Consider the following 16914-nt stretch of genomic DNA (forward strand, 5'->3'; position numbering starts at 1 on the left):
CAAAAGGTAAAATAAGGAGCAATCCTTTAAAATACAGGACAGTTAAACACCCTGATATTGTCCCCTTAAATGTCAGCCATCTCGTGGGGAAACCACCCCTTTAATAATGAACATTAGGAAAGAGACCATCCTTTTAGCCAGACAAATAAATGTGTCAAGCTGAGGGAGCAAAGGATGTCAATGTCTTTAAGAGAGAGAGACCTGGGCCAGCCTTTCCAGAGTCTGCAGCCTCCCTGGATTCACTTCCTTTCCCTTCAGTTCCTGCAAGTCAACAATTTAGCCCCAGAATGAGAAAAGAAATGTAAAGGGGGAGAAAAGAAAGTGTTTTACTCACAGATGTTGGACACAGGAGGAAGTTTTAGTCTGAAACTCATTGTCCAACTTCCGCATTGTGACGTCCAGAATGGAACTCTGTCTGAATCAGCCAATAGGAATCAGTCTGCTTCGCGGTGACGTCCTCGGGTTCCAGTCCGCAGGCCCGGCGAGCGGACACGGGAGCCCCGCCCCCACCCATTGTTCCCCCTCCCCCTCCACCACATCGAGCCAAGGTTTCCAGCCAACCGGTTGACGGCTTCGGCCAGAGCGAGAAGCCGTTCGGAGAGCTCGGGAGAGGGAAAGCTGCGCATGTGTGGGGGACAGCCCGCCCATTTCCTTCATGCTGAGGCGCTGATCAATGGGAACAGTTGGAGGACCGGAAGGACTAAAACTTCCTCCTGTGTCCAACATCTGTGAGTAAAACACTTTCTTTTCTCCCCCTTTCCATTTCTTTTCTCATTCTGGGGGCAAATTGTTGACTTGCAGGAATTGAAGGGAAAGGAAGTGAATCCAGGGAGGGTGCAGACTCTGGAAAGGTTGGCCCTGGTCTCTCTCTCTCTCTTAAAGACATTGACATCCTTTGCTCCCTCAGCTTGACACATTTATTTGTCTGGCTAAAAGGATGGTCCCTTTCCTAATGTTCACAATTAAAGGGGTGGTTTCCCCACGAGATGGCTGACATTTAAGGGGGCAGGGCAGAGACATGTCCAGTGTTGCTATATGTTACATATTAGATATGTTATTTATGGTTCTGTAATAAAGTGCATTGATTGTTATTTGTAGTCTTCTAATGTATTACTGTAGCTGCATTACATATTTCCAATCATAGTCATTGCATCTCAGAAAAATTCCATGTGGGAACTTGAGTCCACACTGACTCTCTGTAGAGCAATCCAGTCAATCCCATTCCCCCTCTATATCCCCATTCCCCTGCAAGTTTATTTGCTTCAAGTGCCCATTCAATTCTCTGATTCCACCACCCTCGTAGTGAGCGGGGTCCAGGTCATGATGATTTGCTACCTAAATAATGTTCTTCCTTGCATTGCCTGCATCTTAACCCAGTGAAACAGTCCTGTAGATTACACCCATTTTAAGACCAGTGATACAGCCATTATTTCCATTCAGTGGGCAGCCAAAAGAAGAGAAGAAAGAATGTCCTTTAGAAACTAGAATTGTGTGTTCTGAATTTCTATCCTGCAATGACAGTGATGACTTTTGTAAACTGCTTTTACAGGAAATTGGGAGCAGAGGATTTGCAGACAGAAATCTCAAACCAAATGTCAGGCCAGAACCTGACCGAGTCACTCGATTTAGCAGAACCTAAATATCATTAACTTTTGGTTCTAGAAAGAGAAATATTTGTCTGCTTCAAAAGGTTTTCAACATCAATGTGTCTGAAAAAGCACTGAGCCACACACACCCGAGTGATAGTGTTCCAGTACACTGACTGTCAAAAGAGCCTTAACCGGTTACAGAGCCTGAAAAACACATCACACCATTCACAGTGGGGAGAGACTGTGTTCTGTGTGTGTGGACAAGGCATCAACTGATCATCAAACCTGCCGAGTCACAAGGACACCGTGGAAATGCGGGGACTGTGGGAAAGGATTCCGGTTCCCATCTGCGCTGGAAACTCATCGGCGCAGTTACACTGGGGAGAGGCCTTTCACCTGCTCTGAGTGTGGTAAGGGATTCAGTCAATTATCCCACCTACAGACACACCAACGAGTTCACACTGGGGAGAGGCCATTCACCTGCTCCGTGTGTGGAAAGCGATTGAAACACTCATCAAATCTACTGTAACACCAGCGGGTTCACACTGGGGAGAGGCCATTTACCTGCTCTGAGTGTAGGAAGGGATTCTGTGCTTCATCGAATCTGCTGACTCACCAGTAAATTCACACTGGGGAGAGGCCGTTCACCTGCTCCCTGTGTGGGAAGGGATTCACTCATTCAGCCCACTTGCTGAGACACCAGCGAGTACACAAGTGATTACAGGGGTTGGATTCTGCTATTATTACTTCTGTTGATCACATCCAGCACTGAACCATGTTCATTCTGACATTTGGTGAAGTAGGAGGGTTGGAGGGTTTCTTTTTGCTGGACAAGCCAGTGTGACGACTTTGCTTCCAGTGGGTTGATGCTCTTTCAACCTTGTTGCGAATATATTGGTTCATATTTGACATGGATCATAATATCAAAGGGTGTTTTAAAGGTAAAATATATTTATTTGCTTTTCTGTTTGGAACTTCTCAAAGCATGCTGCGTTGCCACGGAAATGGGCTGTACATGTTAGAAGTTTCTTTTGTTTAATTTATTTGCCTGTTTCTCAGAGAAGACAGTTACAGATTTCATCTTGTCCTGGCTACAGCTCACTTCACTTCGTGTGAGGAGAAAATAAGTTGGACAATTTGCCCAGCTTTAAGCCAGAGGAGGAAATCTCCAGTGGTCTGAAAGGTGTGAGGAATAGAGTTTTTAAATATATATATATTTTTGTGGAATATTGTGTTTTTCTGTGAAGAAGGCTGGGTGTCTGTGTTTGTGTGTAGATGATTTAATTAAGCTGGGCAAAATTTAATAGAAGACAGGTTGTCTGAGGGGGTTTAAAATATGAAAGGATAAAGGCGTTAGATTTGAGGTAGAAGTAAATAGTTTGGATATAACATTTGCATTATTAGATAAATTGAGTTTGTTTGAATATCGAAGGGAAGTCAGAGGTGCAAAGAAACATGTTTGTATCTTGCAGGAGTTCCACAGGTAAACAGAAGAGGGTATATGACATTGTATTGACCCGAAAGCAGAGGAAAAAATAGTAACACAAAAGATTTTATATTTGGAAGGATTTGAGATTCAAAGAGGTGTGAGAACAATGGAACATGAGGTGAAAGGGAGGGGGGGAAGGTATTTTAGAGTTACTGTAGCTGCAGCTGGAGCTGACCTGAGAGCTGTTAGCTGGAGCTTTAGGCTGGAAGAAGAGGTAGTTTGAATCAGCATCCAGTCAAACCAGAGAAGTCTTGGGCAGCAACAAACAGTCCTGTTCTGAAGGCTTGGATTTCCACAGCAGAGTGGAAGGGAGTTACAGGTCATGTGGTATGCTTTTATAAAAGTTACAGCAGTTTGCCTTAGGTGATATTACTGGATTTTTATAGTTCAGCATCTATAAGCGAGTGTTGCCTGGAAGGTGTTTACTTGTGGGTCTGACCAAGTAGGGAGTCTTTTGGGGGATTGTGTTGTAAAACTAATTTTAAATGTGCAACTGTAATCTTATGTGCATAAATTTTTGTTTATTCTTGTGAATAAACCTTTTACTTTTAATTTTTAAAATCCCAAATCTCTTACTGGACTTGTTGCTGCTGCGATCAGTACGTTTACTTTCTAATTTTCAGAATACAAAAAGAGGGTACGGCCTGTAAGCCAAGTTTCCCTCTGGGATTTGGTTTGTGCAGCAGTTAACATCAACTATGATTGTAACAACGGTGAAAGACAGTTGGCCTTGTGGCAGAAGGCTATCAGCTTGAACCGTTAGCTTGGACAGAGCTATGAAGAAGCTTTGGTAGCCGATTGGAAAAAGCAGTTGGTCTGTCCAATGTCAGCTCAAGAAGGCAGTGGAATCCTCACAGAGGGAAAGAGCTTTGGAAGTCTGAGTGTCAGATTGGGAAACTGGGGAGAAATCGAAGTAAATTCCAGAGGGCTGTGGCATACCTTCAGGTTGGTTCCAAAAGAATATGAATGAACCATCAAGATTGCAAAAGAGAAGGGAACTCTTAGGGAGAAAGTGAAGGTAAAACTAGATTCATAACCCTGTTAGATGTTGAAGTTTGGTTTGAGATTTCTGTCTGCAAAACTTCCCCTTCTAATATCCTCTAAAAGGAATTTACAAAGTCATCGCTATCGGTAAGGATAGAAATTCAGAACAGACAATTCCAGTTTCTTGGAAACATTCCTTCCTCTCCATCCCAAACATTTAGCCCCCCCAGAATGAGATAAGAAATGGAAAGGAGGAAACATTGATTTCCTCACAGATGTTGCCCAGAGGAGGAAGTTTCTGTCTGAAGCTCATGGTCCAACTTCCGCATTCTGACGTCCACAATGGAACCCTGCCTGAATCAGCCAATAAGAATCACTCTGCTCCCAGGCGCGCGGACACGGGAGAGCCGCCCCCATCCATTGTTCCCACTCCCCCTCCGCTTCTCGAGCCAAGGTTTCCAGGCAACCGGCTGCGGTCAGAGCGAGAAGCCGCTCGGGGTTCTCGGGAGAGGGGAAGCTGCGCATGTGCGGTGGAGAGCCCGCCCCTTTCCCTTCTTTCTGAGGGCTTGACCAATGGGAAGGATCAGAGGACCGGAAGGACTCTGGTCCTCTAGCCAATCAGAGCGCGTGCTTTGTGTGAATGAAGAGGGAGCTTCACACAGCAAAACTTCCTGTTGTGTCCAACATCTATGAGTAAAAAGCAAAAAAACTGCAGATCCTGGAAATCCAAAACAAAAACGAAACAGAAATACCTGGAAAAACTCAGCAGATCTAGCAGCACCGGCGGAGAAGAGCGCAGTTGACGTTTCGAGTCCTCATATTAAAACATTTTCTTTTCTCCCCCTTTCCATTTCTTTTCTCATTCTGGGGGTAAATTGTTGACTTGCAGGAACTGAAGGGAAAGGAAGTGAATCCAGGGAGGGTGCAGACTCTGGAAAGGTTGGCCCAGGTCTCTCTCTCTTTCTGTTAAAGACATTGACATCCTTTGCTTCCTCGGCTTGACACATTTATTTAACCGCATACCACCCTGCTCTTGTGCCCACATGTCTGTCCCTAGCATATTGCAATGTTCCAGTGAAGCCCAACACAAGCTGGACGAACAGCACCTCATTTTCCAATTGGGCACTTTACAGCCTTCCAGACTTAACATTGAGTTCAACAACTTCAGACCATGAACTCTCTCCTCCACCCTCACCCCTTTGTGATCCCCATTTTTCTTATCTCCTTTCTCAGTGACATGGCTTCCCATTTTTCAATATTCATTTTTAATTTTTATCCACTTATTTTTATCTATTTTAATCTCTATTCATTGTTTTATCCCCACCTTATCCTATTTTCAATCTTTTTTCCCACCAATGTCCCCACCAACCACCCCCCCCCCCCCACCCCCACCCCCTTCCTCACCCCCTGCCTCACCCCCAGGGCAATCTGTCACTTACTCATGTTGTTCTTTACCCTTGTCTGGCTGTTATCTCATTCTGCTTTCTATCCTTAATGTCACCATCAGCACCTCCTTTACCCAGAACCACCACCATTAACACCCTTTTGTCCATGATATCTCTGTCAATCTCTCCTTTGCCTCCGCCTGTCGCTGGCCTTCTATCCAGCTTCAGCTGCTCTACCCCCATTAAACAGCGTAAATTTCACCACATTTTTACTTCTCTTTAGCTCTGAGGAAGAGTCATACGGACTCAAAACGTTAACTCTGTCTTTCTCTCCACAGATGCTGTTAGACTTGCTGAGCTTTTCCAGCATTTTTTGTTTTTGTGACATTTATTTGTCTGGCTAAAAGGATGGTCTCTTTCCTAATGTTCACAACTAAAAGGGTGGTTTCCCCAGGAGATGGCTGACATTTAAGGAGACAGTAAATTAATACAGGACAGAGACATGTCCAGTGTTGTTATGTGTTACATATTAGATATTTTATTTATGGCTCTGTAATGAAGGATATTTATTATTATTTCTAGTCTTGTGATATTGTCCTGTGGCCACATTATTCATTTCCAGCCATACGGTCATTATGGCACAGAAGGAATCCATTCAGCAACTCAAGTACTCTCTGTTGAACAATCCGATTACTCCCATTCCTGTTCTATATCCCCGTGACCTTGCAAGTTTATTTCATTCACATGCGCATCCAATTTCCTTTTGAAATCATCAAACATCTCCAATTCCACCATCTTCTTCGGCTTCGGCAGCCAGCTATATTTCATGGCTGCTTACTACCTTAATAAAGTCCTTACTGACATCGTTCATGAATCTCTGATCAAGTAATATAGCACTGTGTATTAAACACAATTTTAGTCCAGAATCTATATGTGTATGTATTCACTCGACTGCCTGCATCAAGATTTTCAGGTCTTTATATCCTGGACAGGAAGTGGTGAGCATGGATCTGCTAATCAGCATGAATCATCACCTTCAGGGGAATTTGGAGGGTGTATATTCGGTACAGCAGAATGAGAAAGGAGGGAGAGTGGGTGGGATGGAGATTTACACCTTTTGGGGAATGAGAGAGGAAAGAATGTTCCATAGAAACTAAGAATGGCTGTTCTGCATTTCTATCCTGTACTGACAGTAATGACTTTTGTAAACATCATTTGCAGGATATTAGAAGAGGAGGATTGTTAGATGGAAAAGGAAAAATCACATCAAGATCTGACAGAACCACTTGATTCATTGGGACATGAGTGTCATCGGCCTTGAATCTAGAGGGACAATTGTTTTTCTGTTCTGCCTGCATAAAATGATTATGAACATCAATGTGACTGGAAAAGCACTGAGACACACACACCCGAGTGAGAGTTTTTCCAGTGCACCGACTCTTGTACGAGCTTTAACCAGTTACACAGCCTGAGAAAACATTGCACCATTCACAACAGGGATCTGTCTTCTGTATGAGGATGAGGCTTCAACTGATCACCGAACCTGGAGAGAGACACGGATACCCACATCATGGAGAAACCATGGAAATGTGGGGACTGTGGGAATGGATTCAAATCTCCATCTGTGCTGGAAATTCATTTGACATAGTAACACTGGAGAGAGGCCATTCACCTGCTCAACATGTGGGAAGGGATTCAGTAATTCATCCACACTGCATGCACACCAGCAAGTTCACACTAGGTAGAAGCCATTCACCTGCTCTGAGTGTGGGAAGGGATTCACTCGCCAATCCCACCTGCAGACACACCAGCAAGTTCACACTGGGGAGAGGCCTTTCACCTGCTCTGCGTGTGGGAAGGGGTTAATTCATTCAGGCAACCTGCAGACACACCAGCGTGTTCACACTGGAGAGAGGCCATTTACCTGCTCCGTGTGTGGGAAGAGTTTCAGCGATTCATCCACCTTGCACAGACATGAGCCAGTTCACACTGGAGAGAGGCCGAGCACCTGCTCTGAGTGTGGGAATGGATTCGCTCGGCAATCCCACCTGCAGACACACCAGTGAGTTCAACTGGGGAGAGGCTGTTCACCTGCTGTCAGTGTGGGAAGGGATTCAGTCATTCAGGCAACCTGCTGAAACATGAGCGAGTTCACACTGGGGAGAAGCCATTCACCTGCAGTCAGTGTGGGAAGGGATTCACTTGGTTATGCAGCCTACAGACACACCAGTGAGTTCACAGTGGGGAGAGGCCATTCAGCTGTTCTTTGTGTGGGAAGGAATTTAGTGAATTATCCACCCTGGGGAAGCACCAGCAAGTTCACACTGGGGAGAGACCGTTCACCTGCACTGAGTGTGGGAAGGGATTCAGTCGGTTATCCAGTTTGCTCAGACACCAGCGAATTCACAAGTGATTACAGGGGTTGGATTCTGCTGCTATTGCTGCTTTTAATCACATCCAGGACTGAACCATGTTTATTCTGACACTTGTTGAACTGGGAGGGTCCGAGGGCTTCTTCCTGCTGTTGCCTGACAGGTGGTTTCGAGCCAAGAAAATTGAACAGAATTTTGACAATGTGAGAGAAATCGTATTCATGGAACAATTTAAAAACCGCATTTCATGAGCTATCAGGGCAAATCTGCAGGACCCATAAGGATCTTAATATAAGGGAAGCTGCTGTTTTAGCTAATGGCTATGATTTAACCCAGACACCTGGCAGGCAGCAAACCACAGGTTGGAAAGGTGGGTCGTATGATATTGAACAGAACTTGTGATAAGGACTGTAGGAATGAATAAGACCATAAGACATAGGAGCAGAAATTAGGCCATTCAGCTCATCGAGTCTGCTCCGCCATTCAATCATGGCTGATAAGTTTCTCAACCCCATTCTCCCGCCTTCTCCCCGTAACCTTCGATCCCCTTATCAATCAAGAATCTATCTATCTCGGTCTTAAATACACTCAATGACCTGGCCTCCACAACCTTCTGTGGCAATGAATTCCAGATTCACCACTCTTTGGCTAAAGAAGTTTCTCCTCATCTCTGTTCTAAAAGGTCTTCCCTTTACGCTGAGGCTGTGCCCTCGGGTCCTAGGCTCTCTTTCTAATGGAAACATTTTCCCCATGTCCACTCTATCCAAGCCTTTCAGTATTTTGTAAGTTTCAATCAGATCCCCTCTCATCCTTCTAAACTCCATTGAGTATAGACCCAGAGTCCTCAAACGTTCCTCATATGTTAAGCCTTTTATTCCTGGGATCATTCTCATGAACCTCCTCTGGACCCTCTCCAAGGCCAGCACATCCTTCCTGAGATACGGGGCCCAAAATTGCTCACAATATTCTAAATGTGGTCTGACCAGAGCCTTGTAAAGCCTCAGCAGCACATTCCTGCTTTTATATTCTAGTCCTTTCGAAATAAATGCCAACATTGCATTTGCCTTCCTAACTATCAACTCAACCTGCAAGTTAACCTTAAGAGAAACCTGAACTAAGACTCCCAAGTCCCTTTGCACTCCAGATTTCTGAATTCTCTCCCCATTTAGAAAATAGTCTATGCCTCTATTCTTCCTACCAAAGTGCATGACCTCACATTTCTCCAGGTTGCATTCCATCTGCCACTTCTTTGCCCATTCTCCTAACCTGTCCAAATCCTTCTCCAGCCTCCCCACCTCCTGAATACTACCTGTCCCTCCACCTATCTTTGTAACATCTGCAAACTTAGCCAGGATGCCCTCAGTTCCTTCATCTAGATCGTTAATGTATAAAATGAAAAGTTGTGGTCCCAACACTGACCACTGCGGAACTCCACTAGTCACCAACCGCCATCCTGAGAAGAACCCCCTTATCCCCACTCTCTGCCTCCTGCCAGACAGCCAATCTTCTATCCATGCTAGTACCTTACCTCTAACACCATGGGCTCTTATCTTACTGAGCAGCCTCCTGTGCGGCACCTTGTCAAAGGCTTTCTGGAAGTCCAAGTAGATAACATCCATTGGCTCTCCTTTGTCTAACCTACGCATTACCTCCTCAAAGAATTCTAACAGATTTGTCAGGCATGACCTCTCCTTGATGAAACCATGCTGACTTTGCCCTATTTTATGATGCACTTCCAAGTATTCTGATATCTCATCCTTAATAATGGACTCTAAAATCTTACCAACGACCGAGGTCAGGCTAATCGGCCTGTAATTTCCTGTCTTTTGCCTCGTTCGCTTCTTAAACAGGAAGGTTACATTAGCGATTTTCCAGTCCTCTGGGACCCTCCCTGACTCCAGTGATTCCTGAAATATCACCACTAGCACCTCCACTATCTCTTCAGCTATCTCCTTCAGAACTCTGGGGTGTAATTCATCTGGTCCAGCTGATTTATCCACCATCAGACCTTTCAGTTTTCCTAGCACCTTCTCCTTGGTAATGGCCACCATACTCACCTCTGCCCCCCGACTCTCGAACTTTGGGAAAGTCACTCGTGTCTTCCACTGTGAAGACTGACGCAAAGTACCTATTCAGTTGCTCCGCCATTTATTTGTTCCCCACTACTACTTCTCCAGCGTCATTTTCCAGCAGCTCAATGTCCACTTTTGCCTCTCTCTTACCCTTTATATATCTAAAAAAACTCTTGCAATCTTCTTTTCTATTACTGGCTAGTTTACCCTCACATTTAATCTTCCCCTTCCTTATTTCTTTTTTAGTTGTCCTCTGTTGGTCTTTGTAGGCTTCCCAATCCCCTGGTTTCCCACTGCTCTTCGCCGCATTGTATGCTTTCTCTTTAGCTTTTATGCTGTCCCTGACTTTTCTTGTCAGCCATAGTTGCCTCGTCCTCCCTTTAGTATGCTTCTTCTTCCTCGGGATGAATTTTTGCTGTGTCTCCCAAATTACTCCCAGAAACTCCTGCTATTGCCGTTCCATTGTATTTCCTGCTAGGCTCATCTCCCAATCAATTCTGGACAGCTCCTCCATCATGCCTCTGCAGTTGCCTTTATTCAACTGTAATACCGTTACATCTGATTCCAGCTTTTTCCTCTCAAATTGCAGGGTAAATTCTATCATATTATGGTCACTTCCTCATAAGGGTTCCTTCACCTTAAGCTCCCTTATCAAATCTGCCTCATTACACATCACTAAATCTAGAATTGCCTGTTCCCTCGTGGGCTCCATCTCGTAGATATTCCACAAACTCCTTTTCTTGGGATCCACTACCCATCTGATTTTCCCAGTCTACCTGCATATTGAAATCCCCCATGATCACTGTAACCTTGCCTTTCTTACACACCCTTTCTGTCTCCTGGTGTATCTTGTGCCCCACATCCTGACTACTGTTTGGAGGCCTGTACATAACTCCCATTATGGTTTTTTTACCTTTGCGGTTCCTCAACTCTACCCATGCAGATTCTACATCATCTGACCCTACATCATTTCTTGCTATTGATTTAATTTCATTTCTTACTAACAAAACAACCCCACCCCCTCTGCCAACCTGCCTATCTTATCAATAGGATGTATATCCTTGGATATTTAGCTCCCAGTCTTGAGCCCCTTGCAGCCATGTCTCCGTAATGCCCACCACATCATATCTGCCAATTTCAATCTGCGCCACAAGCTCACTTACCTTATTTCATACATTGCGTGCATTCAGATACAACACCTTCAGTCCTGTATTTCCCGTCCCCTTTCTCATTGTCATCCCTTTATCTGATGTGCTTGAAGTTAGATTCCTAGCCCTTTCCAAACACTCTGTACTATTTTGTGTTCTGGATACTTTAATAGCCTCTCCTGGGCTCTCCTTTCTTTTCAGTTTTTTCATAATCTTCCATGAAGTTGAATCCACCCACCCCACACGTGAACCTGCTACTTAGTCATACTTCTTGGAGTTTTACCCTCCCCCCACCCCCCCACCCGCTTTCTAGTTTAAAATCATTTAAGAATGAAAAAAGAGATTCTCCCCAGAATGGTAAAAAAAATATAGTATAGGGCATATTACTGAGTCAGAAAGACCAACATGTTTTCACTGTCATAGAGTTGGACATTTAAATACAGCTTATTGGAAATTAAAAACTAAACTAGTGGCATTGGTGAAAGTGGCTGGTTTCTCCAAGAGGGAAGCTTGTGAGAAATCATTACCTTCTAATGTATTTACCATGGGTGTAAATAGAGACATGAGGGATTATGAAGGATTTCTATTTGAAGGGGAAGTCACTCCCAGAAAGAACCTGAAAGATTGTTATCCTGTGAGATACTGGTTTAGCTCAGTGCTAAATATTTAGACTTTTCTTCAAAAAGCTCACTGAATAAAAATGTATTGGTACAGGGTATTGATGGGGAGTGTGTGACTATCCCATTGTGTAGAGTGAATTTAAACTATGCTTTAGTAAAAGGCTCTGTTATTGTTGGTATTGTTTCTAAATTACTGATTACAGATATAGATTTTATATTTGGGAATGATTGAGCAGGTGATATTGTTTTTCCACATGGGCTGTGTTCACAGTTCAGAAGATGTTTCTGAGAGTAAAAAGCCGTTGCCTATTGGTGACCCAGTTAAGTAACAACCTGATATAAATAAAGATACTGATGTACCCAACCAAGTACTGGACAGTGTAGAGTCAGGAAAAGTGCCTGAAGCATTTTAAGATAAAAGTCCACCACAGAAGGGACTAAGACCTCAAAGTAACCCTGAAGGGTTAATGACCCCTAACACTGAATTACATGTAGCTGCCAGTGCTGAGGCAGAACAAGATATGGGAGCAGCAGGTTGGGATAGGCAATAAATGCTGGCCCAGCCAGTGAAGCCCACATCCTGTGAATGAATAAAAGAAAAGTTCAGGCAAATGGACAGTTCACAAAAAAATACATTTAAAACCCCAACATGATCAGAATGAAGTAGGTTTTGTGAGCGATGTGGAAGATTCAAAAGCTCGAATAAAGATGAAAGTCCAGAATGAAGAAGTTGTCAACATTGCTGGAAAGGAATGAAATAAAACTGGGTCTGAATGGGCACACCTTTAATAAACCTTTGGGATGTTCCCAGGAACAGAAGTGAATGAACCTTCAAGATATCATTAAGTATAAGGGAAATTGTGGGAAGAAGTTAAAATGTAGAACTATAAACTATAAACTATAGTGTTCAGTTCGTAATGCTGATTTTTAATATTCTTTTGTTTTTTTATACAGTAAAGTTTGTTTTTGTTTGAAAATGTGGAATCTTGTGGTGTAATTCTTTCAGTTATCACTGGGTGTTCAAACTTCTCTTTAAATGTTAACAGTTCTGACTGGGATTGTAACAATCGGCACAAACAATATTTCAAAACAAATCCAAGAGGCAAAAATACAATTTTCCTTACTTCATACAAAGCATTATTACATTGTAAGACATCCCGCTTCTCGGATCCCCAGTAATTTCTTAGATTGAGCACTTCTTTTTGTGAAACAATTTGATTATTGATGGCGGAAAATTGAATTAATTGTAGTCCCTTCTAAAGCAGGAGGGCTATCGCCCAGCACAGAGGCTAATTTGGGATTTCTCTTATAGGCCATTTGTTAGGGACTAAAACTTCCTCCTGTATCCAACATCTGTGAGTAAAACACTTTCTTTTCTCCCCCTTCCCATTTCTTTTCTCATTCTGGAGGGAAATTGTTGACTTGCAGGAACTGAAGGGAAAGGAAGTGAATCCAGGGAGGGTGCAGACTTTGGAAAGGTTGGCCCAGGTCTCTCTCTCTCTCTCTTTAAAACATTGACATCCTTTGCTCCCTCAGCTTGGTACATTTATTTGTCTGGCTAAAAGGACGATCTCTTTCCTATTGTTCACAATTAAAGGGGTGGTTTCCCCAGGAGATGGATGACATTTAAGGGGACAGTAAATTAACTTGGGACAGATATGTCTAGTGTTGTTATATTGTACATATTAGATATATTATTTATGGTTCTGTATTAAAGTATTTTTTATGACAATACAATACTGTAGCGTCACTATACATTTCCAGTCAGAGTCATTACTGCACAGAAGGAGCCCATTCGGCAACTCGAGTCCATGTCAACTCTCTGTAGAACAATCCAGTCAGTTGCATTCCCCCCATATATGCCCTTCCCCTGCAAGTTTATTTCCTTCATGTTCCCATCCCATTTCATTTTGAAATCACTGATCATTTTTGCTTGCACCATCTTCATGTGCAGCCAATCGAATTCATGGCACTGGCTAAATAATGTTCTTTCTCACATCCTCCTTGTATTTTGAATCAAGTAATATTGGTTTGTAGATTACACACATATTTAGACTGGTAATTTATGACTATATATAAACATTAATGTTGCTGTCAGCATGAAGATTTTCAGGTCTCTGTTTCCTGGACTGGAAGTGGTGAGCATGGACCTGTCCACCAGCTTGAAATGGTACCTTCAGGAGAATTAGAAGGGCGTATATTAGGTACAGCAGAGTGAGAATGTAGGGACAATGTGTGGGATGGAGATTTACAGATTTTGGGAACAAGAGAGGAAAGAATATTCCATAGAAACTAGAATTGTCTGTTCTGAGTTCCTATCCTGTGTTGACAGTGATGACTTTTGTAAATTCTTTTTACAGAATATTAGAAGAGAAGGATTTACAGACAGAAATCTCAAACCAAACATCACCTCAAGATCTGACAAAGCCACTCAATGCTTCGGACCTGAATATCATCAGCTTTAAACGTGGGAGAAATGTTTGTGAGTTCTTTCCACTTCAGAAGATTTTAAACATTAGTGTGACTGATCGTCAAACCTGGAGAGACACAAGGACACCCACACCATGGAGAAATGGTGGAAATGTGGGCACTGTTGGAAGGGATTCCGCTTTTGGTCTGAGCTGAAGATTCATCGACACACACATACTGGAGAGAAGCCATTCACCTGCTCTGAGTGTGGGAAGGGATTCGCTCTGTCATCCCATCTGCTGAGACACCAGCAAGTTCACACTGGGGAGAGGCCATTCACCTGCTCTGCATGTGGAAAGGGATTCACTCAGTCAGCCCACCTGTTGAGACACAAGCGACTTCACACTAGGAAGAGGCCATTCACCTGCTCTGAGTGTGGGAAGGGACTCAGTCGCTTATGCAGCCTGTGGGCACACCAGCGGGTTCACATTGGGGAGAGGCCATTCACCTGCTGTGCGTGTGGGAAGGGACTCTGTGATTCATCCAGCTTGCTGAAACACCAGCAAGTTCACACCAGGGAGCAGCTGCTCACCTGCTCTGTGTGTGGGAAGGGATTCACTCAGTTATCCCACCTGCTGTCACACCAGCGAGTTCACACTGGAGAGAGGCCATTTATCTGCACCGTGTGCAAGAAGGGATTCCGTGTGTCATTCACCCTGCAAATACACCAGTGAGTTCACAATGGGGAGAGGCTGTTCACCTGTTCTGAGTGTGGGAAGGGATTCACTCAGTCATCCCACCTGCTGACACAACACCAAGTTCACACTGGGGAGAGACCGTTCATCTGCTCCGAGTGTGGGAAGGAATTCACTCAGTCCTCCAGCCTGCGGAGACACCAGAAAGTTCACAAGTGATTACAGATTTTGCTGTTATTGCTGTTGTTAATCTCATCCAGGACCGCACGATGATTGCACAATGTTCAGCGCCATTCGATGATTCCTCAGATACTGAAGCAGTCCATGTCCAAATGCAGCAAGGCCTGGACAATATCCAGGCCAGAGCTGACAGATGGCAAGTAACATTTGTGCCACACAAGTGCCGGGCAATGGCCATCTCCAACAAGAGAGAATCTAACCATCGCCTCTTGACATTTAAAGACATTACCATCGCTGAATCTCCCAATATCAACATCCTGGCTATTATCATTGACCAGAAACTGAACTGGATGAGCCGTATGAACATTGTGGCTACCAGAGCAGGTCAGAGTCTGGGAGTCCTGCGGCGAGTAACTCACCTGACTCCCCAAAGCCTGTCCACCATCTACCTGGTACAAGTCAGGAGTGTGATGCAATAAACTCCACTTGCTGGGATGATTGCAGCTCCAACAACACTTCAGAAGCTTGATACCATCCAGGACATAGCAGTCCACTTGATTGGCACCCCATCCACAAACATTCACTCCCTCCACCGCCGACAAACAATGGCAGCAGATTGTACCATCTACAAGATGCACTGCAGGGACTCAACAAGGCCCCTTAGACAGCACCTTCCAAACTCACAACCATTACCATCTAGATGGACAAGAGCAGCAGATGCATGGGAACACCACCACCTAGAAGTTCCCCTCCAAGCCACTCACTATCCTGACTTAGAAATATGTCACCATTCCTTCACTGTTGCTGGGTCAAAATCCTGGAACTCCCTCCCTAACAGCACTGTGCGTGTACCTACACCACACGGGGCTGCAGCAATTCAAGGAGGCGGCTCACCACCACCTTCTCAAGTGCAGTAGGGATGGGCAATAAATGTTGAACTGAATGAATAAAAAAAAATTGGATTAGGCCAATTAAGTGTTTTGGAGTAACATTACTCAGTAAGAACTGTCCACAAGTTGGACAGGGGTAAGGAGAAAGCTGGAGAATCTTTTACATCCAGGCTTGATCTGTTGCTTGAAGCATATGTCCTTATGTACGAGTAACTTAGAACTCATGGTTCTCCTTCAGGAGAAGACAAGATCGAGTAGATATTACCCCAGGCAGGGCCATAAAAGAACTGAAAAATAACGGAGTGAAATTGAGTGAGGGGTCGGAGAGAGAGTTCTCCTCCCCCTCAAGGTGTGGACTGTAAGAATCCTGGGGGCCCCCTACTTCGGGTTTTTTTGCTAATTAGTGAACATTTAATTAAAAACTATGGCTGTGCATTTATTTTTAATTTGATTGTTACACTTCTCCTGTTTTATTCCTGTTGTGATTACTCTCTGGGTGAGGATGGTTGACAGGTGACAGGATGGGAAATTGTGGTTTGGGTCTTCATTAACCAAATGTTTTATTGATCCGAAAGGTGTAAAAGGGGCCAAACCTCAGCAGAAATCTTGCAGAGCTGAGAACAGATGACTTGCTATGTGGGAACAGGGAGATGAACAGCTCCCAGAGGACAGAGAAAACAAGAGTGCCTTGAATCCTAGATGACACCTGGGTGTCAAGACCACCATGTTTTCACTGCTTGGCATGGGAATGCTGACTCCCTGTACCGGGGTGGGAGCATAGGAAGCAAATTGTTTGAGAGTTTGGCATGGCTTGGGCGGGTACAGATGGTTCAATGACAGGTTTTGTAATTGGTCCGTTCAAATGTCAGCTCGGCAATTATTGGGTTAAATCAGTCTCCATAGACTTTGTGATGTAAAAAAGTATCAGAAGGGATTCCCCGAGCACAGAGATTTGTAGAGGTTTTACATATTGCATTGACTGGTGCCATGGCATCTGGGGCAGACCAGGGAGCATTTATGTGGAGATGGTGCTTCTACCCAGAGTGTAATGGTAATGCTGCTGCACTTTGATACTACTGCT

General features: G+C 44.1%; 1 protein-coding gene and 1 pseudogene across 1 annotated transcript in view; one reads left to right on the forward strand and one right to left on the reverse strand.

The window, feature by feature from the left end:
* The window catches only part of LOC121273567 (zinc finger protein 420-like), a 39151-nt gene extending 38717 nt beyond the window's left edge, over positions 1-434 (reverse strand). The window contains exon 1 of the mRNA XM_041180737.1: positions 335-434. The gene's annotated coding sequence lies outside the window, so the exon portion shown is untranslated. The remainder of the gene's footprint in view (positions 1-334) is intronic.
* Positions 435-4373: 3939 nt separating this feature from the next.
* LOC121273568 overlaps positions 4374-16914 on the forward strand; it is a 54856-nt pseudogene continuing 42315 nt past the window's right edge.

This window comes from Carcharodon carcharias (assembly GCF_017639515.1).
Source record: "Carcharodon carcharias isolate sCarCar2 chromosome 27 unlocalized genomic scaffold, sCarCar2.pri SUPER_27_unloc_1, whole genome shotgun sequence".
Classification (NCBI taxonomy): Eukaryota; Metazoa; Chordata; class Chondrichthyes; order Lamniformes; family Lamnidae; genus Carcharodon; species Carcharodon carcharias.